This window comes from Mus caroli, unplaced genomic scaffold, assembly GCF_978045245.1.
Source record: "Mus caroli unplaced genomic scaffold, Mus_caroli_1 scaffold_18, whole genome shotgun sequence".
Classification (NCBI taxonomy): domain Eukaryota; kingdom Metazoa; phylum Chordata; class Mammalia; order Rodentia; family Muridae; genus Mus; species Mus caroli.
The window spans coordinates 19,540,620-19,564,879 of NW_028227273.1; the positions used below are offsets into that span (position 1 = coordinate 19,540,620).

Genomic DNA, 24,260 nt, shown 5'->3' on the forward strand with positions numbered 1-24,260 from the left:
GCCAGATGGGAGATGGGTGTAGCTTCCTGATCCTGGCCTGACTCACCCCACACCCTTTTTTACACATCCCACAAGCCGAAGATTAGACTTGCTGACATCTACACCACTGTGGTTTCACATGATCTTTTGACCCTGCTTTTATTCCTATGGAAACACGGGGCCCAGGGTGGCTATTCTATGTAACCTGTAATGACTGTAGGAGTTAGACCAGAGATGACAAACCTCTACTTAGTTAACAGAAAAGTGAAAAAAAAAATATTGACAATCATTTTTCTAAATTGCCTAACTTAAAAAAAGTCTCGAGAGTCAGAAAATGCCTCAAGTAACCTATGAGGCTATTAAGCAGTTCCCAAGGAATGCGTTTGCAATAGCTGGTATCTCATGAATAAATTTATTAAGCTGGCCCTCAGAAACCAATAGCAAGCTGTAAGACTTTGACAAATGAAGAACATATATTCCTAAAATAAACCCTCGAACTCATCATTTTTATCTACTGTTTAAAAACGATTCACAGTAAACCATAATGCTTATAAAGTAAATGTCTTTACTGTAAAAATGTCTTTTTCTTTTTCACACATGCATGGTGTGCATGTGTGTATAGGTGTTCACACACAGAGAGATGTGAGATTGTCAAGGGAGTCTTCCTCTAAGATATTCAAGGACTTGCAAACCTGGCTGGCTAGCCCACCAAGCATTCCTGTGAGCTCTAAGCATTGATCTAAGCTTCAATCTTCCTTTGCATAGGAAGGAAGCGCTTTAATCAAAGCATCTGCTCAGCTGGCAAAGATGTATAACAATGTTGGGAGAGACAGGTTCAGCGATGGCAGAATCAGGGTTATTGAGAGCAAGGTCGCCATCCCCAGAGTCATGTGTGTGGTAGCTCAGTAGAACAACTTGGGTTCAGAACTGGCTTTGGAAATACTGTGGCGCCATGGGAAACCAATGTGGAGAGTGATTTGCTTAGCTCTCTCACGGAAATCTAAAGTCACCGTGTTTCCCTTTGTCTTTTCAAAGCGTTTCAAAACAGTACAAGCAAAACAGTCATGCTTTTCCTGTGTTCTAAAAAAATATCTCTGTGAACCTATTTCCATGGAATGACTTACAAATTTCTAGTCAGAAAAACAATACAAAACAGCACAACAACAACAACAACAACAAGATACCCACTTAAATTCTTTCAGCAGAGAAAAGGGCCAAAGAGAGCCATCATGACTTAGAAGGAAGCCCTGGGCTCTGCACCAGTTCTGGCTGGCTCACAGTTCTGCTTTTTTTAACTTCGCTCTCTTCTTGCTGCAAACTCTAAACACACAAATCTCATTCAAGGAGAGGCAGAAAGAACAGCAACCTGTTTCCTTCTCAACAACTGGCAGAGCCTACTTTTTGGTCAGTCACTGTGCTGACATCAATCAAGCGTCATTACCACGCAAAGGTGGAGGTTATCTGCCCTGGAAGCACACAGGCTCATCATTTAAACAAAAGCACTCACGTAATGCCAAGGAATGTCCCTCAGCATGTCCCCAGAAGCCTTCCAAGTTTTTTGAGCAGCATCAACTCTTTTGGGTTTATTTAATTTTCCTCCCACCTTTCCATTTCTAAGCACAAGGATATTTTCTTTCAAGACCCTCAAAATTTATACAGCAGAAAGGTTTTGGAAAAAACTCAGATGTAAGTAATTGCTATGAATAATTCCCGTCTCTGGAAAAGCTCAGGGCTTGGATGTTGTCTTTATGTTTTAGAAGTTCATCATTGTTTAAGAATGATTGATTAAGAAAGGAAACTTTATATCAGACGAATTTTCATCTTCACAGCTGTACACAAAACTTAAATTTCAGCAAAATAACTTTGGCAACGGTTTGGTTGTGTTTAAAGACATGGTTATTAAGTATATTCTAAGCCAGTATTCCTCAAAGAAGTCAGACAGGTTACTGATCAGCATGACAGAAAGCACAAATAGTGTCAGGCAGATGCTTTCAAAAATGACCGTCAGGGAGATTATAGATGATGCTGAGATTTAAGGAAGTCAGCACAAGAAAACAACTTCCGTAAAATACACATTTGCTACCAGAAGCTCAGGATGCCATTGCTGACGCTGGCGGCTGGCTACTCTTCAGAGACACAAGCAAAGCTCGTGTTACAGTTATAGTAGGATCTGCCCTCAGATCACAAATATTGCCTGTGCCCAATAAGCAAAGCCAAGGAAACGTGAGAAATAGCAAGATGCAAATTTAAAAGGGACACATACCTGAATCCAGAGTCACGTAGTCAGTGGAAGTTCACAAGAGGAATGAATCGGGGTTTCACCAGGTTCTTGAAAATCTCTATTCAAGGTGCCTGAACCCCTCGAGATTGCTGGGCTCCCCCTGAAAGAGCTGTCATCCCCTCCATTGCTCAAGTCCAGTTCGTAAGTGAAGAGTAAAAGCAAAATAATAAAAAGAAGAAGAAGAAAGAAAGAAAGAGATTTGGAAGCCAATTTGTGCCCAACAAACCACTACCTTGAAGGGGCTAGGCTTTGAGCTCAATGAAGTAAAGGCTGTTTGGCTAAATGGCAGGCCCACTTCCTCCTATTCTTTCCCTACTTAGTTTTCCGGCCTCCAGTGGAGTGCTGTTTTTTTCCCCTTTCCTGTGCTATAAATAAGCTGCTGCTGTGAGTACCGAGGAAAGAAGAGGCAGGAAATGTATTTGATTTCAAAAGGCAGTTAGAGGTGTGTGTGTTAGGTGTGTGTGTGTGTGTGTGTGTGTGTGCAGTGTGCATGTGTGTATGCGCGTGTGTGCGTGCACACATATGCATGTATGAGTGTGTGTGTGTGTTCCTTCCAAGTCTGCACAAGTAAACACACTGAAGAAAATTTAACCTAAATAATTCAACTTTAGTGTGAGCCATTGAGTTGTGACTTACTGGTCCCTCAGTCTCTACTTGACTAGAAGTTGTCACTTCCCACCAGCGAAGCTTGAATTTGGAAATAATATCATTTTCTGTGTAAACTACCACGAGCAGATTCACACTGCATCCTTCATTTCCTGGAAGACAAATTTGTGGGAGTGTGGGGGGAATGCCTGAACACCAGGAGGAAGACCTGGTTCTGTTCTGTTCTTTTGCTTTCTGTCTTATTTTTTCCTTTTCTTTTCTTTCCTTTCCTTTCCTTTTCTTTCCTTTCCTTTTCTTTTCTTTCCTTTCCTTTCCTTTCCTTTCCTTTCCTTTCCTTTCCTTTCCTTCCCTCCCCTCCCCTTCCCTTTCCCTTTCCCTTTCCCTTTCCCCTTTCCTTTCCTTTCCTTTCCTTTCCTTTCCTTTCCTTTCCTTTCCTTTCCTTTCCTTTCCTTTCCTTTCCTTTCCTTTCCTTTCCTTTCCTTTCCTTTCCTTTCCTTTCCTTTCCTTTCTTTCCTCAGACAGTTTAGATGATGCCTTATTACACAGCCCAAGCTAGGCTCAAACTCGTGATCCCCTTTCCTCAAATACTAGGATTACAAAGTAAGCACCATGTCAGACTCATTTTCTCCTTTCATTTAAAAAGATGTTGAGGCTGGAAAGCTGACTCAGCAGGTTACAAGCACTTGCTAGCAACCCTAGGGGCTAGAAAATGTTTTCCAGCACCCACAGAATAAGCCCAGCATCCCACAAATGCCTGTAACTCCAATTCTGAGAGCACCAACACCCTCCTCTGGCCTCTACAAAATGACTCCTCCAGTGTGTGTGTGTGTGTGTGTGTGTGTGTGTGTTCACACACACATGCAGAGGAATTATAAAAGTCTTTAAGAGAAAAAGTAGAGAATTTCTTGAGTCAAAATACCAAAAAAAAAAAGAAAAGAAAAAGAAAAAAGGAATATACCATCTGAATCTAATGTGAATGGGAAAAACAGAATTGCATTCTTGCAATTCAAATTCCCTTGCATTATTGACAATGCAAGCAAACCCCAAAATAGTACCATTTTTTCCACATAACAGATGGGCAGCTAAAACTTCTGCTAACTTCTGATACTGATATGTAAAGAAACAACCATTTGTGTAATAGTAAGTAGAAGTATAAACTGGTCTGTATTATTTTTTAAAGATTTGTTTTACTTTTAATTACATGTGTGCGGGGGGTGGGGGGTGGGGGGAGCACACCCATGAGTTCTAATGCCATTGCATACTAGAGATGTCAAATCCAATGGAACTAGAGTTATTAGCTGTTGTGAGATGTCTGACATGGGTGCTAGGAACTAAATCCAGGTCCCCTGCAAGAGCCGGATGAGCTCTTAACCACTGGGCCAGCTCTCCAACTCTGGACTGCATTCTTCTGGGGGCAGTCCTCACCCTCAAGTTCAGTCCACAGACTCCAACAAGGTAATGCGATCTAGTTTATTCTGCAGATTGGGGAGTAAGTTAGGGATGGGAAAACAATTTAGTTCCAAGCACGCACACACACACACACACACACACACACACACACACACACACACACACACACTGTAGCTCTTAATTGATTATAGCTGCATATGTCACGCTTTATATGCTGAATTTTTATTCAGCACCAAGAACGTAGCTTAATGGTAGAGTACTTGTTTAGTATGCTCGAGGGCCTAGGATCAATCCCAGCACTGAAAAAGCACTAAAAGTAAAAAGTCAAGCTTTATTCAGTTAAAAGAGGAGTTGAAAAACTGTACTACTCAAAGAGATTCACAAGATTCTATGAAATGCCTGTATATTGCCAGCAAACATCTCTATCCATCTATCTCTGTACCTTTCTACACTTAACTGATTAACAAGCTGCTCTTAACACAGAAGTAACATGGAGACAGTACAGTGATGCCTCACCTGTTGGAGGAGCCACTCAAAAACCAGAGAAGGACCAGTCACCACAGTGACACACACCTCAGAAGTTCTGGGCACACAGGATGACTATCAAGTGATCCTCTATGAAGTTATGTTTATGTATATCTTACCTTCTAAAGGGAATTTTAGATTTTAAATGTAAGAATAAAAATTAAATGTTGGTTCTATTGATGCCACCCTTATTCAGAAGATAAGCTTTTGCATCTAATGTTAAGACACTCAGAGTTACTTCAGAAAAGTTATCTGGAGTACTGGCGGCCTGTCTGGGGAACTAAAGAGCAACTTTCCTTGGTTGTCTTGGTTCTGTTAAGTGAATGAAACAGTGTATATATCCTATTGCAGTTGCCTAAAAATAACTTCAGTACCTGCAATGTAGAAAAAACTCAAACCCATGTCCTCAAAGGAAACAAACAAAAAGGTCTGGATGCTATTTCTCGGAGGAGCAGCGTGCATCTGAGCCTTAGTGTTGTGGTTTTGGTAACAGCTCCTTGTTGTCTATCTACATGGAACAGAAGCCCCGAGTCACTGTTGAATTGTGCCCTCCAACTCAAATGTTGCATCATGTTAATAAGATGCACAGGGACTTCTGTGATGAAGGCTCAGAAGGATACAGGTTTTACATAGCTCCTTAACAGGAGCAGCAAGAAGATGGCTAGAGGTCAGGAATTCTACATTCTAACATTAAAAAAAAGTTACTATTTAACACAACCAAAAACTTACTGAGCTAGAAAAAAGAAAACAAAATCCTTCCCTGTTAATGTAATTAAATGAATCTATGTCGTTTAGCAGTTCATTTTCAAATGGCCCAGTTCTTAGTACATATGACATTAAAGCTACTTTGCAAGATTACAAACATCCTGGACTGATACTAGAATTCATACTTTGTCTAAGGAGAGGCCCAGTCTTGGTAACGGTCAGTGGGAAAATCCAAGCCAGCCAGTTTTCATTGTTTTGGACTTTGGCCTCTATTGTTGTCCTCTGACTTTGTCCCAGACCTAAAATACAACAGATTTCTGTGTAACAATCAGAGCACCAAAAGGAAATGAGGCTCTTTGATGATGAGTGGCTAGCGCAGGCCCAGCTTTTGTAACACTAAGATCTGATGCCATGGATAAAGTAAATGCTGACTGCTGTTGCAATTTTTTTAAAATCTGTAAATTCTGACACATAGGCACTGATCCAAATGTTTCTGCTAGTTACATGTCCCACTGAGGAAAGCCTCCTGACTCAACCATGAAGTTGTGTGTGGAGCCAATGACTGGAATGAAGAAGCAAGGCAGGACAGACCCTTGTAGGGTCAGTGTGTGACACACATCTGAAGGCAAGTGGAAGCTACTATGGGCTGCAAGAGAGTTGGTGTCCTGTATTACCTTGCCTTGTGCAATATTTGAGAGGAAACCTGGGAGAAATCCTCTTAATAATTAAAATCCATTGTTTTGGAATCTCTTTAGCATGATAGAAAGCCATGTGGTTGATTACCGATTTAACTGTTTATACAGTTTCCTTGTTTGAGGATTAGATTTGTTTTTTTGTTTTTGTTTTTGTTTTTGTTTTTGTTTTTTAAGATTTATTTATTATATGTAAGTACACTGTAGCTGTCTTCAGACACTCCAGAAGAGGGCACCAGATCTCGTTACGGGTGGTTGTGAGCCACCATGTGGTTGCTGGGATTTGAACTCTGGACCTTTGGAAGAGCAGTCGGGTGCTCTTACCCACTGAGCCATCTCACCAGCCCGATTAGATTTGTTTTAATTCACAATGGTGCCCTGGTCATAAGTCCCTTAATGCCCAAATTATACAATCAATATAAAAAGCTTAAACTGAATTTATATTAACAGTAGCTAGTAAGTACAGATGGCCTTTTAGTGTAACTTGTAGGGGTACAAACTCCACTTAATGAGATGAACAAGTTAAAGCTAAAGTAGAAACGAAAAGCCCTTGAGTCCTCTGGCTGTGTATGGCGTGATCGAGAGCCTCTCTCATCTCCCTTATGCTGGGAGAAACAAACCCCCTTACTGAGAGCTACTCACATATAGGGTGACATGGCACCTCTCTCCAGCCATCAGCAAGACACTGGACGGTTTAATCTGACTGCAAGGACTTGATTTACCAATAAGCAAAGAGATTTAATCCCAATCAAGCTCAGGATTATATATACATATATAATATATATATATACATTACATATATACATTACATATATATATATTATATATATGTATATGTATACATTGCCCCCCTGGCATTAGGGTTGTAGACTTGTGAGCTGTCATATAGTGCAGGGATCCAAACCCCGGTTCTCTGCAAGAGCAACCAATGCTGTTAAAGCAGAACCATGTATCCATCCCCTATCCATCCCCTGGTCACAGATATTGAAGGCTGTGAAACAGATGACCCAAATCATCCATATCTGGCCAAGCAGACCTGGGAGAAAATCTTACATAAAGACGGCTTCCAGTCATGCAAGAGACAATCATATACATGGGACCATATATACCTCATTCACATTGTTGAAGTTATGGACTAGAAGCAAGATGTAGGTCCTTTCCCTGTTCCACAGGAGGGGGATCTCGGGGCCCACCTTAGAGCCTAAGTAACCAATCTAGAAGAACCAAAAGTCTTGTTTCCATGTGGGTCTCTAAGGACAATTGAGGAGTGTTACACAAAGGCAAAGTAGACAAATCCGTAATGTTTCCTCCTTCCAATCAGTGGGGGTCGTATCACCCTGATGGAGAGTCAAGTCAGTTCTCTACCTTCATGAATTCTAGAATAACTCAGTAATGCACCGGTCTTCATGCCCCATCTCTGTGATTTTGGAATGCCAAGAGTCCTGGCCATGCTTGAATGTAGTTTTGAATTTGTATCCCTCATATCTTAATAAAGTAATACAGAAGAGAAAGATAATATACCATAGACCAGTCCCTTAAAAAGTTAAATGCCAAATCTATGCAAGTATTAACTATTTGATACAACTTTTTATTTTTCCCTTGAAATATTTATATTCTTCAAGCATGAAGCGATTTTTAAATACACAGAGATAAAATTGTTATGAAGTTTATTTTACACATGCAAATTTTGAGCTAAAAACTATGTTATTGTGGGAAATAAATGTAAGCAGTATTGAGTGCATCAAAAAAACCACTTGGGCAGTGTAAACTTACTCTCAAAGTGTGCAATGCCTTTTTCACTAATTTCTTTAGTCAGTCATCTGAAGGGCAAATATCTTATAGTACATGAAGAATTTATTATCTCATTATTTTCTAGGGAAATTTTGATGAGCTGTTATTGTACATCCTGGTGATATCATAAATACAAATTTATTAAATTTTTTCATTTAAAAAATTCTAAATTTATTATTTAAAATTTAAGTGACTCTAAGCTAGATGTGGCAACTGCAAGTTGCTTGCCAGTTAGATAAATAATTTTTTTCCTTCAGGCAAAAAAATAAAATTCTCAAATCTATTAAATGTGAAATATATCCACTGTCATTCTTGTAAGGATAGATTAGACCCTGGAATACCTTCCAAATATTCTTTAATAGTGAATTTAAAACGCAGCTTGAAAGAGGAAAATAAGATTAAAACGATGGGTTTTTCATATCCACTTAAATGTTAATGAGTGATTTCAAGAAGCCCAAGAAAGAAATGTGCAGTAGTGTGGGACTGTGAAAGGCACCTTGTTTTCTGATTGAGCTAGGTTTAAACCCCAGGGACCCAGCAGGTGTTCCTGCAAGGGATAGAAGGTGTTTGCCTTGCCCCCAGACACCAGGCTCCTGACATGAGTGAGGCCTCAGCTCTTCACAGTTCTGTGGCCATCAGTCAGGTAGGCCAATGCACCAAGCTCCTGGCATTCTGTCTGGACTCCACCCACACAGTTACCTGACAACAGCCAGGTAGGCCTGGCCCACTATAAAAGGGCCAGCTTGCCCCCTCCTGTAGCCTCCCCTCCCCCAGCCTTAGGGTTCCACTGTTTACACCTGGATGGAGCTTGTGGGCTCAATCGTTCTGCCACGCCCACTGCTGGAACCTGTCGTTTTGCTGTTCGGAGCCATACACGTGGTCCCCCTGCTACTGGTCCACGGACTATTTGGCGGGAATCGCCCCCCCCCTTCCTCTCCTTCATAACTGCGTGCTGATATAGTAAAATTGAGCTTTGATCAAAGTTACTTTTGACTTGGCTCCGTTCTTTCTTCCTTCCGTTTAATTCCTCTCTTTCAGCCCGAGCTGCCATCTCAGTTGAACCGTTCGTTGTGAGCTGCTGGTGGCCACAACACCCTCCTCCCTCTCTTAACTTTTGCATCTCTCCCTTGCCCTCATGTTTGCCCGGATCCCCTTTTCCTCCCCGGAATTCCCTCCCCCCATCTCTCCACATGGCCATGGCCAGTCTCTACTTCTCTACTCTCTCCCTCTCTCTGCCTTTCTCTGTCTCTACTACCCTCTTAGCTCCTCTTCCCAGACACTCCTCCCTGCAAAAGGTAAATACCCTTTACCAGCCTGAGAAAGAGGGGGTACGGTTTCACTCATCACAACTCTTCGCCATGACAATAAATGCCTTAAAACCACGGACTTCTTCATCAGGATCTGCTGTGCTGGAGCAATGGAGCAGGTCTTCCTCTAAAGAGCTGTGCCTGATCTCCCGCAGGGGGTCTCCCTGCACTCTTAGCAATGGTCACCAAGCCAAGCAGCCCGCCAAGCAAGCCAAGGACTCTTGTCCCCACAGGACCCAGCAAGAGTGCTCTCTTCCCCCTCTTTTCCCCTTCATCCCAGGCTTGAGCCTGCCCCTGCGCCCCACACTCCCTTCTCAGCTCTTCTGTAGCACCCAGCTGTGTCTGTGGTGCCTGAGAGAGTCCTAGCCAACTCCATCAGTCTGCAGGGACCTCAGACTGCACTTCCCCACCCCCAGGGTAGGATCCTGTGGCTTCTCATAGCCTGACACTCACCCAGTGGCTGAGTGCGGTGCGCACAAACTTCCTGCATCCCACCTCACCCAGCAGCCCAGGTCGTTTTAACCCACACAGTAGTAGATTGTTTCCCTCATTTCTGTGACAAAATAAATGGGCAAAGAAACGAAAGAAGGGTTCCTTTGGCTCATGGTTTGAGGGAGTACAGTCATTATGGTGGTAGGGATGGGAGTATAGTGGCGAGTTGTGCTGCAGACACGTATTTGTCAGGAAACAGAGGAAAGTAAATATGGTTCCAGACCCACTTTTTTTTTTCTTTTGCCTTTTCTATTGCCCGGGACTCCAACCCACGAGGTTGTTTAACCCTCTTGGACTGAGTAAGACTCCCTGAGACCACCGGAAACGCGCCTTCCAGGTGATTCTAACTCCCAGCAAATTGATGAGCAAGACCAACCATTGCACAGGGCTACATGAGATCAGGGGCTAGAATTCAAGAGACTGAACACGAATGGTTTTGGAGTTTTGGCATCATCTCCCAGCTCCTTATCATACGGTTTGCTCAAGAGCCAATGCAAGACTAATTATGAAGAAGCTTGTGTTACAAAGTCCATCTTATTTGGGTAAATTCAGCAAAACAACATTTTTTTTTTTAACTTGCATAGAAGTTCCTACTCAACTCAAAGCCCTGGGCTTGAGGTGATTGAGGGAAACGAAACAAAACAAAGCAAAACAAAACAAAGGCCCACTGAACATGTAGTCTTTTTCTATTAAAGCTGCATTCCTTCTAAAAACCAAATTTCAAACACCATGGTCCAATAAGCCAGTATCATAATAATTTAGACAGCTTATAGATCATTTCTGAGACTCAACCCTCGTGGATTTATAACTTAGTAGAATAGGGTAAGTCTTGGAATGTGCATTCATCATAAAGCTTGGGCTGTCTCTGCACAATGGAGTTTGAGAACCAATGACCTGGTCACACTGAGGTGATCCAGGGGACAAAGCATACATTCTTAACTAGACTGAGAGAGTGGCCCAAGGGACTCGGTTCTATGAGTACTGAGAATCCCACTGCTTGCCAAAGCCAGCATCAAGGTGTTATTCTGGAAAATGTGGCCATATAAATTTCCTCTACAGTCAGTTTGAATTTGTATCTAATGATGACAAATTCAGTTTGAGTCTCTTCAAGCAAAGAGAAATCTTTTTTTTTCTTCCTAGATGTCAAAAACTATTTTTTTTGCAGTTTTTAAAATGATAGTAAAGAGCATTTACTATGTAATTTATTCATTGTCTTGACCTAGATGTGTATTAATTGGTAATGTTAGCATTTTCAGGTTCTTGAGAAGCAGAGTGCGTTCATCCTGCATGTCTGCAACCTCATAGCCTTCGAATAATTCTTCTGCTCTTTCTCCCACAGGTCCTGAAAGCTGCTATTCTATTTTTTTCTTCCAACAATGGAGGGGCCAGTTTTTGAACTAATAGATGACACCATTAGGTGTGAGATAAAAATGATAAAGTCAGATCAAACATCAAAATGCATCTTTGATTTTAAAAACCAATTGTTAAACAGAAAGAAAGGAAGAAGGTGAAGGCATGAGCAGAGGAAGGTCTCGGAGCTCTGGCTGAGGATGGTGGGTACCCAGCTGGCATATTCCCTACAAGCAGAAGGTATCTCGTATATCACTATCAGATAGAAGACTCTTGTCCCAATCTCTGTGGAACAGATAATATGACCAAAGTAGTCCGAAGGAAAGACATCAGGGATTGCAAAACAAGACAACAATAAAAAGAAAATCTATCTATCACATTTTTTGAGTAAGTGATACATGGTCATAGCCATGGAAAACTCAATTTTTTCTTATTTATATTCCCAATTAATAATATTTGTGCTTTGGAGTCAAGGGTAGTTATGTATAATTTCTAACTCAAGAGCTATTAGGAAGTGGCTGCAGTGGCTGTAGATACTAATGTCTAGGCAGTTTGTCTCCTTGTTCTTACCAAAACAGCTTGCAAGGTGGTCTCTGTGATTCCCAACTGTTTTGGCTGTCTGGTCTATGATGTATGTGTAGCCAGAGGAAGAGAGATGAGAAGGGTGAGGGATGGGAAAGAGAACAGAGGCAAGCCTCTGCTTTTTTTTTTTTTTCTTTTAAGTGATCAGAGTTTTAAAACCATAGTCAAGTCCTATAGGTGATATATTCACACTCTGCACATGGTTTTAAATATTGTGCTTTATTAAATGTTTTACACAATCATTTTATATGTTCTTAAATATAAAAAGAAAACAACCAATCTTACATATGGCATGAGACACTAGATCTGACGCAAGAGCCAACCTTTTTCTCACCATCTTCTGGATCTACTTCCTGTGAGTTGGTTCCATCCTGGGGCAGTCTCTATTCAGTATCAAGGGATCATCCACACCAGGCTAAGCAGACTTTCATCCTCTTACACTTAATTCTCATGTTGAAAAGAAACTACACTCTCAGAAGTTCCGACAGGTTACAGGTTTGGACTGAATTCTACACACACACACACACACACACACACACACACACACACACACACACACATACCAAGCCAGCACTAGTGATAAAAAGAATACTTATGGTTAACTTGCTGAGTTCACTTTTTGAGCCAAAGACTTGGAAAGGATGATAACAGGTATCCAAAACAATGGGAAAAAAAACCCTTCTAATGAAGAAGACTGAATTCTCCAGGTAACTCTAATTGCCAGCAATCCAGTTTCTTACAACTTCTGCTATTACAGCTTTCATAGATTGAAGATGCTACGTGACTTGGCTTACAGAACAGGGGATGTTATTTATCTCCCGTACCCTAAACTTCATCATGGACTCCCAGAAGTGAAGGGTTTACTGCAAAAGATAAGAAATCTTTACTCCTAGAAATCCAAACTTTCAGAGTCCCCCTCAACCCCTCACAAATCACACCAGAGACTACTTTAGAACTAAGAGATAGGCGTCAGCTGTGAGTTAGCCTTCTTTAGTACAATGAACTAGTCACATTTGAGGGCAACAAGAGGCAACAAATCTGAAGTTGACTGACTGACATAAATAGAATTCTATAAACTAATTACACTTCAGGAAAAAACAAAGATGGTGGGACATTAAAATGTCTGGAGGACACATTAGAACACCATCCCTTCCCAGGTTTTCATCTGTCCTTCAAAGTCTGACAGAATTCTCCATGAGAGGAGGTCTGCCTTTTCTAGACTCACATCCGTAGTCTTCACAGTGACCAGAAAGGAAAAGGACTCCTATTGAAAAACCTCACCCTTAAGCCCACCTTCAATAGTCTAGCGACAGCAAGCCACATCTTTATTGGCCACCAAGACGTGACACATTTCCACTGTCACCGGGAGTTTAGTGTTCTCCCTATGTGCATATGTTATATGCCCTTATTGAAAAGCCAGTTTCTTCTCTTCCTGCTCCCTTTCCCTTCCACCCTCACTCTGAGATAAGCTGTACATTCACCCCTGCACCCCAATAAACCTCTCATATGAATCCATTGCATGGTGTGGCTTTGTGTCATCCCTTGGCCCTAATCTCCCAAGGTACCTACCTCTACCACTTAAATACTAACAGCTTCCCTTTCTACCTTCAACAGGAAAAGAAAGTCCCTGGCAGGACTCTGCCATGGGTAACTCACTTGCCTCTTGTAACAATCACTGTGACCAGGAATTGCGTGGTAGAGCTGAGACACCCAAGTGCCATGACAATCACCAAGGCCAAAGAGGCTCATCCTGTGGAAGTGAAAACGAGAGAGTTCGAAACAGACAGAATAATAGAGATCCAGAAAATGCCTCCTGTTCCCAACCAGATACTGAAGGTATGGACATCATTGATAAGGGGAAAGGCTACAGCAAGATAACCCACAATAAACATAAAGTATATGCAAGCTTTCAGAATCCTGTGAAGGCAATGCTTCTAGCAGACATGGTGGCACACACTTGGAACTCTAACATTTGGGAGGCAAAGGCAGGGCAATCAGGATTTTGAAGCTAGCCTGGGCTACATAGCAAGACTTTGTTGGGGTTGGGGTTAGAAATAGCACTTCTCCTTGTATTGGTTGAAAGGACTGAAATTCCAGGGTTAGTAAGAGAGGGCGATGTTAGAAACCAGTGACTCTTCAGACCACAGCAGCAAGAGCTACCTCAGCAGTCCCTCTCACAGATGCATAGGCACCTCACAGAAACATTGGATGTGAATCTCCCTTCTAACAGGCTTGCCAGAGTCTCTCACCTGAGGAAGTGCATTGACATCAAAGAGGGTGGCCCCACATCCTGTTTCCTACCCTCTTCCCTTGCCTCCTGCCTGGGAACCAGAGAGCCTGGCTGCCAGGAGAAGAGGGAGGCGCAGCAGAGAAAATAGGCCAAAGGTGAATACGGGGGAAGGTTTTTGTTTAACCGTCTCTCTTAAGAGGGGCTCCTTGAGGATGCCAGAAAGTGGCCTGGAGCTGCCAAGAAGCCAGAGGAGAGAACTCTGAAGTTCTCTAGAGCTAGCTGCAAGGGAAGTGTGCAGGCAGATCCTCAAAGAATTGCTTAGTTCATGTTGCCTAATCTTAAATCCCAAAGATGCCCATGAATAGGCACTGAGGATGCTATGGATTAAACCATGCTGCCATGGTTACCTTCAGGGGAGACAGCAACATCCGCAGAGGAAGCAGTTTATTTGTATTATTGATGCCTCCTACTTTAAAGAGACACCCATCTCAATGCATCCACATTGTGGGTCAAGTTGCAGAGGGTATGTGAACTTGGAGGACATAAAAAGCACATCATCCTAGATGACAGAATGAGATCTCTCTCAGTTTTGACAGGCTGGCTGTAGGAAACATGCCTGTAATTATAGTAACCAGTAAGATGAATCAGGAGGACTGTGAGTTCAAGGCCAGCCTGGACTACATAGTCAGTTTCAAGCAAGTCTGGTCAACATACTGAGACAGTGTCTTGATATATCTATGTGTGTCAGGGTCGGGGAGTGGTGGTGAGTGATGTTCAAATATCTTCTTGACAGGCCAAAACAAGGTCTTGAGGGTGGGGGTGTGGAGGGGATGTGAAACATTTCAAATTCTGTATTGCTGTCTCACCAACTTCCCTACAGTAACAGCTGGGTGAAGAGAGCAGCCTGACAGGGCTGGCAGTGATGGCTTCATTGGCTGCTCTCACAAGCCTCAAGCCATTCATCAACTGCCCAGACAGGAGACTGTTACATAGTGTTCTCTGGTTTGACTGAGTTCACTTTCATAATGAAAAATGACTTTCAAATAGTTCTCCCTCTATTTGTTTTAATTTAAAATACAAATGAACAGGTTGCAGATATAGCTTGTTGAAGGGCTTGCCTAACCCCGACAGAACCCAGGATAGAATCCCAGCACTACATCCACAGGCATGGTGAGACACGCCTGAAGTGGCAGCGTTAGGGAGTTGAAGGCAGGAGGATATGATGTTTAGGGTCATCCCTGATAACAAAGTGAGTTCAAAGCCAGCCGGGACTATGTGAGACCCTCTCTCAAAAAGAAATATGACAAAGACACAGGTAAAAGGAAGATAATATAAGATATAGCTGAGTGGTAGAGTGTTTGTCTAGATATACGAGGCCCCGGGTTCCATTTTTAGTACTGTCTGAGGGTTTGACTGCTGTGAAGAGACACCATGACCAAGGCAACTCTTGTAAAGGATAACATTTAATTGGGGCTGGCTTACAGGTTCAGAGGTTCAGTCCAGTATCATCAAGGTGAAAGCATGGCAGCATTTGGGCAGGCTTGGCACAGGAGTTGAGAGTTCTTCATCTTCATCCAAAGGAAGCCAGGATCAACTAGCTCCCACGTGGATAGATAGAGGGTCTCATTACCCACCCCTACTATGACACACTTCCTCCAACAAGGTCACACCTCCTAATAGTGTCACTCCCTGGGCCAAGCATATTCAAATCACCAGAGGTACCAACGTTAAAAAAGAAAGAAAGTGGGTACACCTTTAATACCAGCACTTGGGAGGCAGAGGCAGGAGGGTTTCTGAGTCTGGGGATAGCCTCGTCTACCTAGTGAGCTCCAGGACAGCTAGTGCGACCTAGAGAAACCATGTTTAAAATAAATAAATAAAATAAATAAAACAACAACAAAACCAAATAAACCTAAACAAAATGCAACCTGAAATCAACAGCCAAGTAAGGTTACAAAAGTGAATGAAAAGATCAAAGTGTGTGAGTGTGTGTGTGTGTGTGTGTGTGTGTGTGCGTGCGTGTGTGTGTGTAAGTCATCAGATCACAATGGAATAGTCTAGGCCAATCTGTCGATCTGAACTGATCAGAAAGAGAGTTGGTGTGATTATGCACACACGAAATATCAGCATGCAGGCAGCTGAGGCAGGAGGATCAGGGCTTGGATTCCATGCCAGTTTAAAGTACGGAGAAAGCCCCTGCCTACATGCTAGGCCTTTTGAAATACAAACTTAATGTTCAACTTCTTTCTAAGAGACTGCTATACTGTGTCTAGAGTCATCTTAATTAGGAAGATACATGAATGTCAAATACCCAGAATGGGATAAGAAGCTCCAGGAATTTTTCCAGAGATTTTTTTGAAAGTCTTTTAAGGGCTTTGTTAACATGGTGTAGAAAATCTGATAATTATTCAGCGCTCCCTTTGAGGCTTTATATCTTATAATTAAGCAACAAATGACACCAGCCACTGTGCACTTATTTTTTTCTGCCACAAATTTAAAGGAAAAATCATTGCTGTGATTATAAAGCAAAAGATCAATGAACTAAAGTGCATTCCCTCCTTAGTGATTTTTCTTGGGAGAAGACATGTAGAAAACGCTGAAGAGCTGAAGAAGCAAATATCAATATAGATTCATATTGGCCATGCATTTAGCTCCAAGAGCAAATGTGTTTAGCATGTCATGGCTTCTGGTATTTGCTAGATTTTATTTCAGTACTTACATTCTTGAAGAATTGTTCTTTGTTTATATTACTGCTAATAAACACCAAACAAACAAACAAACACACAAACAAATGCTTAGTTGAACTGCACTTGCCTAGTAGACCTGTGGCACTAGGTTCAAACAAATCTAAAATAAACAAACAAAAATTTATTTAAAAGGATTAAATAAGCCTTTTGGCTGGCACCTTTTTTTTTTTAGGAATTAATAAACAACTTTTAATAACTCACAATGTTAGTGGTCTAAATTCAACTAAATGATGTGAACAAGTAAATTCAATTAGAAAACAAGATCCATCTGTCTACCCACTTGCAGCAAACACATCTCATCATTAAGAATAGAACCACCTTAGAGGAAAAGAATGGAAAAGGGTGTTCAAAGCAAATAACACTACACATTGAGCAATTGAAGCTATTATAAAAATTGACAAAATGAGATTTGTAAATGAAACTATTCAGAAGAGATTTTTTTAAAGTCTGCTTTATAACCAAATAATATAAAAATCCAAGTTACCACAAATCTAAACCAATAAACACCATACAGGTGTTTCCAATTTGATAGATATATAACATGACTCTCAATGACATATGTTAAGAACAATATAATAGTTATGGGTGACTTTGATACGTATTTTCACTAATAGGACATCCATGCAAAAATTAAAGTTAAATTTAACCTTAAATCAAATGAACATAAGTAAAACCTAAGAAACCGTATACCCAAACAATAAAGAATGCATTTGCAACACATAATGTTCTTCAAAATAAAGTACATTTTAGAGTAAGATTTTCAACAAATATAGAAAAATTGAAATAACATCTTATATTCTCTCCGATCACAAGGAACAAAAGTAGACATCAAGAGAAACTACTCAAAGTACACATATATGGACATTAAAGAACACATGATTAAATGATAGATGGTTCACTATAGAAATCAACAAGATTTTTATTTAAATTCTTACCATTGAATTAAACTGGAAACACAATGTTTCAAAATCTATTAAGAGAAAAGATCTCAGTGTCTACATCCTAAAATTAAGGAAAACTCAAATAAGTAATATTACTTAAGTTATTGAAAAGCAAGTACAAATTAAATTGAAATTCAATACAAGAAGTATATGAATTTGAGAATTGCTCTTTCCATGTCGTTGAAGAATTGTGTTGACATTTTGATGGGGATTGCATTGGATCTATAGATTGCCTTTGGTAGGATGGCCATTTTACTATGTTAATTCCGCCAATCAATGAGTATGGGAGATCTCTTCATTTTCTGAGATCTTTGATTTCTTTCTTTCTTTCTTTCTTTCTTTTTTTTTAATATATCACCAAGGCATCAAGGCTTCTTATTTATTTGATGATGTATTTTATAAATAGTTTCTGAGCCTGAATTTAAAGGAGAAAATGAATGTTTCATTATATTCCAAAAGCAAATACTCACCAAAATATGTTCCTCCTACACTGTTTAAAGAGAAAACTCCCGTAATATTATGAGAATTTAGAGACTAAAACACCTAAGTATTTCTACTATCATTTAAAAACTATGTGATTTTAAATTAAGTTTTTGAGAATTTCATAGATCACATAATATATTTTGATCATATTTACCCCAGTTGTTACTCTTTTTTAATATTTTTATTACATATTTTCCTCAATTACATTTCCAATGCTATCCCAAAAGTCCCCCACACCCCCACCCCCCACTTCCCTACCCACCCATTCCCATTTTTTTGGCCCTGGCATTCCCCTGTACTGGGGCATATAAAGTTTGCGTGTCCAATGGGCGTCTCTTTCCAGTGATGGCCAATTAGGCCATCTTTTGATACATATGCAGCTAGAGTCAAGAGCTCCAGGGTACTGGTTAGTTCATAATGTTGTTGCACCTACAGGGTTGCAGGTCTCTTTAGCTCCTTGGATACTTTCTCTAGCTCCTCCATTGGGGGCCCTGTGATCCATCCAATAGCTGACTGTGAGCATCCACTTATGTGTTTGCTAGGCCCTGGCCTAGTCTCACAAGAGACAGTTATATCAGGGTCCTTGCAGCAAACGCTTGCTAGTGTATGCAATGCTGTCATTGTTTGGAGGCTAATTATGGGACGGATCCCTGGATATAGCAGTCTCTAGATGGTCCATCCTTTTGTCTCAGCTCCAAACTTTGTCTCTGTAATCCTTCCATGGGTGATTGTTTCCAATTCTAAGAAGGGGCAAAGTGTTTACACTTTGGTCTTTGTTCTTCTTCAGTTTCATGTGTTTTGCAAATTGTATCTTATATCTCGCTATACTAAGTTTCTGGGCTAATATCCACTTATCAGTGAGTACATATCATTTGAGTTCTTTTGTGATTGTGTTACCTCACTCAGGATGATGCCCTCCAGGTCCAACCATTTGCCTAGGAATTTCATAAATTCATTCTTTTTAATAGCTGAGTAGTACTCCATTGTGTAAATGTACCATATTTTCTGTATCCATTCCTCTGTTGAGGGGCATCTGGATTCTTTCCAGCTTCTGTCTATTATAAATAAGGCTGCTATGAACATAGTGGAGCATGTGTCCTTCTTACTGGTTGGGACATCTTCTGGATATATGCCCAGGAGAAGTATTGTGGGATCCTCCGGTAGTACTATGTCCAATTTTCTGAGGAACCGCCAGACTGATTTCCAGAGTGGTTGTACAAGCTTGCAATCCCACCAACAATGGAGGAGTGTTCCTCTTTCTCCACATCCTCGCCAGCATCTGCTGTCACCTGAATTTTTGATCTTAGCCATTCTGACTGGTGTGAGATGGAATCTCAGGGTTGTTTTGATTTGCATTTCTCTGATGATTAGGGATGTTGAACATTTTTTCAGGTGCTTCTCAGCCATTCAGTATTCCTCAGGTGAGAATTCTTTGTTTAGCTCTGAGCCCCATTATTTTAATAGGGTTATTTGATTTTCTGGAGTCCACCCTCTTGAGTTCTTTATATATATTGGATATTAGTCCCCTATCTGATTTAAGATAGGTAATGGCTGGCACCTTTTACTGAGGCAGATCGCCAGCTTGTCTGGTCCCCTGAAGACACCACAGCCTGAAGTCATCCCAGGAGTGTAGCTGCATGCAGGACAACTGGTAAGGGACCCTCCCAAAGGCCCACAGCAGCTGGGAGTTCAGTGGATTTAGGACCTATCACTCCCAAAACCCCGCCCTCGAATTCCACTCCCCTTCCAGTCAGGACCTTCTGCTGGGGCAGATTGACAACTTGTCTGTTACCCTGAAGACACCACAGCCTGAAGACCTTCCAGCAGCTCTGCTGCATGTAGGGCAACTGATACAACAGTCAGAAATCCTCCCTGTGTTCTGCTGCACACAGGGCAACAGACCCCACAGTCTGAAGACCTTCCTGGAGAGCAGCTACACACAGGGCAACAGATTGACTGCCCTGTGAAGACCCAACACTTTGAAAGCCTCTCAGAAGATCTCCTGCAGCCAGGGTAAACATATCAGCAGCTTCTCTGACCCTATGAAGACTCCTCAGTCTGAAGGCCTTCCAGGGCCTCCCAGAAGAACCACTGCAACTAGATTGACAAGTCACTAGCCTACATGCCATTCTGAAGACCCCACAGTCTGAAGGCCCCACAGGAGGTCTGCAGCCAGGGCCACGGGCCTACCCAGAGACAGAAGAGGCAGGGGACAGACAGAGACACCCAGACCAGCAAACACCAGGGATAACCAGATGGTGAGAGGCAAGCACAAGACCATAAGCAACAGAAGCCAATATACAAGGGCATCACCAGAACCCAGTTCTCCCACCACAGCAAGCCCTGAATATACCAACACACCTGAAAATCAGGAAGCTGACCTAAAATCTTATCTCATGAAGATAATAGAGTCCTTTAAGGAGGATATAAATAACTCACTGAAAGAAATACAGGAAGACACAGACAAATAGGTAGAAGCCCTTAAAGAGGAAACATAAAAATCCCTTAACAAAGTGGAAGAAAACACAAACAGAGGAAGGAATTGAATAAGTCAGTCTAAAACCTAAAACTGGAAGTAGAAACAACGAAGAAAACATGAATGGAGGCTACTATACCCAGCAAAACTATCAATCAACATAGATGGAGAAACCAAAATATTTCATGACAAAACCAAATTCAAATAATACCTATGTACCAATCTAGCTCTACAGAGGATTCTAGAAGAAAAACTCCAACACAAGAACAGTACCTACACCAAAGACAAAACAAGATATTAATGATCTCACAACAAAGCCAAAAGGAAAGAATCACATGCACATAATGCCACCTACTACAACAAACATAGCAGGAACTAACAATCAACAGTCTTTAATATCTCTCAATATTAATGAGCTTAATTGACCTATAAAAAGGCATAAGCTAACAGGCTGGATACACAAACAGGAATCAGTATTTTGCTAGATAGAAGAAACACACCTCAATAGGAAAGACTGACCAAACCAGTTCAGTCAATCAACAGGGTCTCAAGGGCAGGAGTGAGGATTGAAAAGAAAAAGATAATTAGACAAACATTATAACAGAACTCCAGCCAGTGTTGAAGCTGAAGTGGGTTTATTTTTTCCCAGTCAGCTGTTATACCATTCTTGGTACATGCAGAGAATTGGGTCAGTTCTTAGATCTAAGACAATGTGATCAAACAAGGCAAAGAACAAAGAGATCACACCAGGTAGTAATCAAACAAAGCAATAAACAAAGTCCCAAGTCAGTGGGTCTGGGTGCTTATCAGGATTACCAAGACAAAAGGGAGTCACAGGTCCCTTGGCTTTGCTCACCTTGATCCTTGCATCAGCCCAACTACAAATTCCTTTACCTGATCCTACTTCATCCTCTAGAGCCCAGTGACAAGTACTTGCCAAATTTATATAAGCTGCACATTTCTATAAGCAGTACCAAAAAAGACAGACACTACCTTAGAATAAAAGGCTGGGAAAAAATATCTTCCAAGAAGATGGTCCCAAGAAACAAGTTGTAGTTACCATCCTAATATCCAATAAAATAGATTTTCAACCAAGAGTTATCAAGTGAAATGAGAAAGGACACTTCATATTCATCAAAGGAAAAATCCACCATGAGAAAGTCTCAATTCTGAACATCTATGCCCCTAATGCAAGAGCACCCAAATTCATAAAATAAACTTTTCTAAAGCTCAAAGCACACATTGAACCCCACATGATAATAGTGGGAGACTTCAACACCTCACTCTCAAAAATAAGTAGGTCATTGGAACAGAAACTAAAAAGAGACACAGTCAAACTAACAGGGGTTATGAACCAAATGGATTTAACAGATATTTACAGAACATTTCACCCTAAAACAAAAGAATATATCTTCTTCTCAGCACCTCATGGTACCTTCTCCAAAATTGACCATATAATCAGTAACAAAACAAATCTCAACAGATACAAGAAGATTGAAATAATCCCATTCATCCTATCAGATCACCACGAAAAACAATAGAAAACCCACATACCCATGGAAACTGAACAACTCTCTACCAAAAGATAACTTGGTCAGGGAAGAAATAAAGAAAGAAATAAAAGACTTCCTGGAATTCAATGAAAATGATGACACAACATACCCAAACTTATGGGACACAATGAAAGCAGTTCAAAGAGGATAATTCATAGCACTAAGTACCATGGTAAAGAAATTGGAGAGATCCTACACTAGCAACTTAACAGCACACCTAAGAGCTCTAGAGCAAGAAGAAGCAAACACACCCAAGAGGAGTAGAAGGCAGAAAATAGTCAAACTTAAGGCTGAAATCAACCAAGTAGAAGCAAAGAGACAGATACATAGAATCAACAAAACCAAAAGCTGGTTCTTTAACAGAATCAACAAGATAGATAAACTGCTAGCTAAACTAACTAAAGGGTCCAGAGACAGTATCCAAAATAACAAAATCAGAAAGGGAAAGAGAGACATAACAACAGAAATTGAGGAAATTCAAAAAAATTATCAGATCCTTCTACAAAAGCCTATATTCGACAAAACTGGAAAATCAGGATGAAATGGATGATTTTCTAGACAGATAGCACATATCAAAGTTAAATCAGAGCAGGTAAAATATCTAAACAGGCCCATATTCCCTAAGGTAATAGAAGAAGTCATTAAAAACCTCCCAACCAAAATAAGCCCAGGGCCAGGTGCTTTAGTGCACAATTCTACCAGACCTTCAAAGAAGAGCTAATATCAATATTCCTCAAACTATTCCATAAAATAGAGACAGAAGGAAGACTACCTAATTCATTCTATGAAGCCACAATTACTCTGATACCTAAACCACACAAGGACAAAAAATAAAAGGAAGGAAGGAAGGAAGGAAGGAAGGAAGGAAGGAAGGAAGGAAGGAAGGAAGGAAAAAAAGAACCTCAGATCAATTTTGCTTATGAATATCTATGCGAGAATACTCAATAAATTCTTTTAAACTGAATCCAAGAACTCATCAAAACTCATTCATCATGATCAAGTAGGCTTAATCCTAGGGATTCAAGGCTGGTTTAATATACAAAAGTCCATGAATGTAATCCACTATATAAACAAACTCAAAGAAAAAATTCACATGATCATCTCCTTAGATGTTGAAAATGCATTTGACAAAATACAATGTACCTTCATGTTAAAAGTATTGGAGAGATCAGGAATTCAAGGCCCATACCTAAACATAATAAAAGCAATTTACAGCAAACCAACAGCCAATATCTAATTAAATGGGATATACGTGAAGCAATCCCACTAAAATCAGGAAGAAGACAAGAATGCCCACTCTCTCAATAGCTATTCAAAATAGTAACTCCAAGTTCTAGCTAGAGCAATAAGACAACAAAAGGAGATAAAGGGGATACAAATTGGCAAAGAAGAAGTCAAGGTATCACTATTTGGAGATGATATGATAGTATATATATAAGTAACCCCAAAAATTCTACCAGAGAACTTCTACAACTGATAAACAACTTCGGCAAAGTGGCTGGATATAAAATTAACTTAAATAAACCAGTAGCCCCCTTTTATATAAATAGTCTGAGAAAGAAATTAAGGAAATGGCATCCTTCACAATAGCCACAAAAATATAAAATATCTTGGGGTAACTCTAACCAAACAATAACTTCAAGTCTCTCAAGAAAGAAGTCAAAGAAGATCTCAGAAAATGGAGAGGTCTTTCATGCTAATGGATTGGCAGAATTAACATAGTAAAAATGGCATCGTACAAGAGCAATCTACAGATTCAATGTAACCCCATCAAAATCTCAACATAATTCTTTAAAGACATGGAAAAAGCCATTATCAAATTCATCTGGAGAACCAAAAAGCCCAGAATAGCAAAAACAATTATTCTTAACAATAAAAGAACTTCTGAGGGAATCACCATCCTTAACCTCAAACTGTGCTACAGAGCAATAGTGATAAAAACTGCATGGTATTGTTACAGAGACAGACAGGTTGTCCAGTGGAATAGAATTGAAGACTCAGAAATATAACCACACACTTATGGACTCTTGATCTTTGACAAAGAAGCCAAAAATATACAATAGAAAAAAGAAAGTATCTTCAATAAATGGTGTTGGCCTAAAAGGCAGTC

General features: G+C 40.6%; 1 protein-coding gene across 1 annotated transcript in view; it reads right to left on the minus strand.

The window, feature by feature from the left end:
- Positions 1-2,593, minus strand: part of Rasgrp3 (RAS guanyl releasing protein 3) — a 94,628-nt gene extending 92,035 nt beyond the window's left edge. Inside the window, exon 1 of the mRNA XM_021186414.3 lies at positions 2,243-2,593. The gene's annotated coding sequence lies outside the window, so the exon portion shown is untranslated. The remainder of the gene's footprint in view (positions 1-2,242) is intronic.
- Positions 2,594-24,260: the final 21,667 nt, after the last annotated feature.